Source organism: Durio zibethinus, unplaced genomic scaffold (assembly GCF_047325235.1).
Source record: "Durio zibethinus cultivar Kanyao isolate XHJ-2024 unplaced genomic scaffold, ASM4732523v1 HiC_scaffold_391, whole genome shotgun sequence".
NCBI classification, from domain to species: Eukaryota; Viridiplantae; Streptophyta; class Magnoliopsida; order Malvales; family Malvaceae; genus Durio; species Durio zibethinus.
In genome coordinates this window covers 1,210,001-1,215,000 of record NW_028323014.1, presented here as the reverse complement: position 1 = coordinate 1,215,000, position 5,000 = coordinate 1,210,001, and positions in this window count along the sequence as shown.

Genomic DNA, 5,000 nt, shown 5'->3' with positions numbered 1-5,000 from the left:
ATAAAAAAATTTTAAAAAATCCCGAACCGCAAAAAGTTTCGAAAATCGTGAAAAATAGAAAACGAGTCATCTTCCAACGAAACTTCACGTGAAGGCTTAGGGGACCATTGTATGAATTTACAAGCCATAAAAATGGCATTGGCACGGCAAAAATTTGAAGATGTGCCTAAACCCACCAGGGCCCAGCGTGTGCCGATGGTGCTCGAGGCAACCGCCCGCACCAGGGCCCAGCGTGTGCCGATGGTGCCCGAGGCAAGCGCCCGCACCAGGGCCCAGCGTGTGCCGATGGTGGTCGAGGCAACCGCCCGCACCAGGGCCGATAGTGTGCCGATGGTGCTCGAGGCAACCTGTCGCACCAGGGCCCAGCGTGTGCCGATGGTGATCGAGGCAACCTGCCGCACCAGGGCCCAGCGTGTGCCGATGGTGGTCGAGGCAAGCGCCCGCACCAGCGCCCAGCGTGTGCCGATGGTGCTCGAGGCAACCGACCGCACCAGGGCCCAGCGTGTGCCGATGGTGCTCGAGGCAACCTGCCGCACCAGGGCCCAGCGTGTGCCGATGGTGCTCGAGGCAACCTGCCGCACCAGGGCCCAGCGTGTGCCGATGGTGGTCGAGGCAAGCGCCCGCACCAGGGCCCAGCGTGTGCCGATGGTGGTCGAGGCAACCGCCCGCACCAAGGCCGAGCGTGTGCCGATGGTGGTCGAGGCAACCGCCCGCACCAGGGCCCAGCGTGTGCCGATGGTGGTCGAGGCAAGCGCCCTCACCAAGGCCGAGCGTGTGCCGATGGTGGTCGAGGCAACCGCCCGCACCAGGGCCCAGCGTGTGCCGATGGTGGTCGAGGCAAGCGCCCGCACCAAGGCCGAGCGTGTGCCGATGGTGGTCGAGGCAAGCGCCCGCACCAAGGCCGAGCGTGTGCCGATGGTGGTCGAGGCAACCGGCCGCACCAAGGGCCGGCGTGTGCCGATGGTGTTCGAGGCAACCGCCCGCACCAGGGCCCAGCGTGTGCCGATGGTGGTCGAGCCAGGAGCCCGCACCAAGGGCCGGCTTGTGCCGATGGTGTTCGGGGCAAGCGCCCGCACCAGGGCCCAGCGTGTGCCGATGGTGCTGGGGGCAAGCGCCCGCCCCAGGGCCCAGCGTGTGCCGATGGTTATCGGGGCAACCGGCCGCACCAGGGCCCAGGGTCTGCCGATGGTGCTCGAGGCAACCGCCCGCACCAAGGCTCAGCATGTGCCGATTGTGATCGAGGCAACAACCCACACCAGGGCCCAGCTTGTGCCGATGGCGGTCGAGGCAAGTGCCCGTACCGAAGGGCAGCCTATGCCGATGATGGTCGATGCATGTGCCATCACCATGCGTCATCATGTGCCATTGATGGTCGAGGCCTTGGCCGAAGTTCGATTTTGAGCCACGGTGCCCATGCTTGGCTCCAGCATGTGCTGGTGCCGCATTTTTTTCACTCGGGACAGCATCGCCGGAGCATCGCCGGAGTACCGCCGGAGAACCTGACCGGCGGCATTGGGGTTCCGGCGATTGGGAGGGGGGCCGGGGGGGTGTGCGCACATGATGTGCGATGGGTGCTGGTACTTGGCCTTGTGTTGGCCCCCTATCCCTCATCAAACCTCTGAGAATTCACACCCCCTTAAAGAGCATTTGAGATTTTACAGGTTTGCTACCAGTAGCCGTTAAAGTGTCTGAAATGGGGACACTTTTTTCAAACGGTCACAAAATCTTCTCTACTTCGAGTTTTTAGCTGAATTTTTTTGTGCATGCCAACAAAAATAGAAGGATCATGCCTACAAAATTTGGGGAAAAAAATCCTTATAAAAAAATTTTAAAAAATCCCGAACCGCAAAAAGTTTCGAAAATCGTGAAAAATAGAAAACGAGTCATCTTCCAACGAAACTTCACGTGAAGGCTTAGGGGACCATTGTATGAATTTACAAGCCATAAAAATGGCATTGGCACGGCAAAAATTTGAAGATGTGCCTAAACCCACCAGGGCCCAGCGTGTGCCGATGGTGCTCGAGGCAACCGCCCGCACCAGGGCCCAGCGTGTGCCGATGGTGCCCGAGGCAAGCGCCCGCACCAGGGCCCAGCGTGTGCCGATGGTGGTCGAGGCAACCGCCCGCACCAGGGCCGATAGTGTGCCGATGGTGCTCGAGGCAACCTGTCGCACCAGGGCCCAGCGTGTGCCGATGGTGATCGAGGCAACCTGCCGCACCAGGGCCCAGCGTGTGCCGATGGTGGTCGAGGCAAGCGCCCGCACCAGCGCCCAGCGTGTGCCGATGGTGCTCGAGGCAACCGACCGCACCAGGGCCCAGCGTGTGCCGATGGTGCTCGAGGCAACCTGCCGCACCAGGGCCCAGCGTGTGCCGATGGTGCTCGAGGCAACCTGCCGCACCAGGGCCCAGCGTGTGCCGATGGTGGTCGAGGCAAGCGCCCGCACCAGGGCCCAGCGTGTGCCGATGGTGGTCGAGGCAACCGCCCGCACCAGGGCCCAGCGTGTGCCGATGGTGCTCGAGGCAACCTGCCGCACCAGGGCCGAGCGTGTGCCGATGGTGGTCGAGGCAAGCGCCCGCACCAGGGCCCAGCGTGTGCCGATGGTGGTCGAGGCAACCTGCCGCACCAGGGCCCAGCGTGTGCCGATGGTGCTCGAGGCAACCGACCGCACCAGGGCCGAGCGTGTGCCGATGGTGCTCGAGGCAAGCGCCCGCACCAGGGCCCAGCGTGTGCCGATGGTGCTCGAGGCAACCGACCGCACCAGGGCCGAGCGTGTGCCGATGGTGGTCGAGGCAAGCGCCCTCACCAGGGCCCAGCGTGTGCCGATGGTGGTCGAGGCAACCTGCCGCACCAGGGCCCAGCGTGTGCCGATGGTGCTCGAGGCAACCGACCGCACCAGGGCCGAGCGTGTGCCGATGGTGCTCGAGGCAAGCGCCCGCACCAGGGCCCAGCGTGTGCCGATGGTGGTCGAGGCAACCTGCCGCACCAGGGCCCAGCGTGTGCCGATGGTGCTCGAGGCAACCTGCCGCACCAGGGCCCAGCGTGTGCCGATGGTGCTCGAGGCAACCTGCCGCACCAGGGCCCAGCGTGTGCCGATGGTGGTCGAGGCAAGCGCCCGCACCAGGGCCCAGCGTGTGCCGATGGTGGTCGAGGCAACCGCCCGCACCAGGGCCCAGCGTGTGCCGATGGTGGTCGAGGCAACCGCCCGCACCAGGGCCCAGCGTGTGCCGATGGTGGTCGAGGCAACCTGCCGCACCAGGGCCCAGCGTGTGCCGATGGTGCTCGAGGCAACCGACCGCACCAGGGCGGAGCGTGTGCCGATGGTGGTCGAGGCAAGCGCCCGCACCAGGGCCCAGCGTGTGCCGATGGTGGTCGAGGCTGCCGATGGTGGTCGAGGCAACCTGCCGCACCAGGGCCCAACGTGTGCCGATGGTGCTCGAGGCAAGCTGCCACACCAGGGCCCAGCGTGTGCCGATGGTGCTCGAGGCAACCGCCCGCACCAGGGCCCAGCGTGTGCCGATGGTGATCGAGGCAACCTGCCGCACCAGGGCCCAGCGTGTGCCGATGGTGGTCGAGGGAACCTGCCGCACCAGGGCCCAGCGTGTGCCGATGGTGGTCGAGGCAAGCGCCCGCACCAGGGCCCAGCGTGTGCCGATGGTGGTCGAGGCAACCGACCGCACCAGGGCCCAGCGTGTGCCGATGGTGCTCGAGGCAACCTGCCGCACCAGGGCCCAGCGTGTGCCGATGGTGGTCGAGGCAAGCGCCCACACCAGGGCCCAGCGTGTGCCGATGGTGGTCGAGGCAACCTGCCGCACCAGGGCCCAGCGTGTGCCGATGGTGCTCGAGGCAACCGACCGCACCAGGGCCGAGCGTGTGCCGATGGTGGTCGAGGCAAGCGCCCGCACCAGGGCCCAGCGTGTGCCGATGGTGGTCGAGGCAACCGCCCGCACCAGGGCCCAGCGTGTGCCGATGGTGGTCGAGGCAACCGCCCGCACCAGGGCCCAGCGTGTGCCGATGGTGCTCGAGGCAACCGACCGCACCAGGGCCCAGCGTGTGCCGATGGTGGTCGAGGCAAGCGCCCGCACCAGGGCCCAGCGTGTGCCGATGGTGCTCGAGGCAACCGACCGCACCAGGGCCGAGCGTGTGCCGATGGTGCTCGAGGCAAGCTGCCGCACCAGGGCCCAGCGTGTGCCGATGGTGGTCGAGGCAACCGCCTGCACCAGGGCCCAGCGTGTGCCGATGGTGATCGAGGCAACCGACCGCACCAGGGCCCAGCGTGTGCCGATGGTGCTCGAGGCAACCTGCCGCACCAGGGCCCAGCGTGTGCCGATGGTGCTCGAGGCAACCGACCGCACCAGGGCCGAGCGTGTGCCGATGGTGGTCGAGGCAAGCGCCCGCACCAGGGCCCAGCGTGTGCCGATGGTGGTCGAGGCAACCGCCCGCACCAGGGCCCAGCGTGTGCCGATGGTGCTCGAGGCAACCGACCGCACCAGGGCCGAGCGTGTGCCGATGGTGGTCGAGGCAAGCGCCCGCACCAGGGCCCAGCGTGTGCCGATGGTGGTCGAGGCAACCGCCCGCACCAGGGCCCAGCGTGTGCCGATGGTGGTCGAGGCAACCGCCCGCACCAGGGCCCAGCGTGTGCCGATGGTGCTCGAGGCAACCGACCGCACCAGGGCCCAGCGTGTGCCGATGGTGGTCGAGGCAAGCGCCCGCACCAGGGCCCAGCGTGTGCCGATGGTGCTCGAGGCAACCGACCGCACCAGGGCCCAGCGTGTGCCGATGGTGGTCGAGGCAAGCGCCCGCACCAGGGCCCAGCGTGTGCCGATGGTGCTCGAGGCAACCGACCTCACCAGGGCCGAGCGTGTGCCGATGGTGCTCGAGGCAAGCTGCCGCACCAGGGCCCAGCGTGTGCCGATGGTGGTCGAGGCAACCGCCCGCACCAGGGCCCAGCATGTGCCGATGGTGATCGAGGCAACCGACCGCACCAGGGCCCAGCGTGTGCC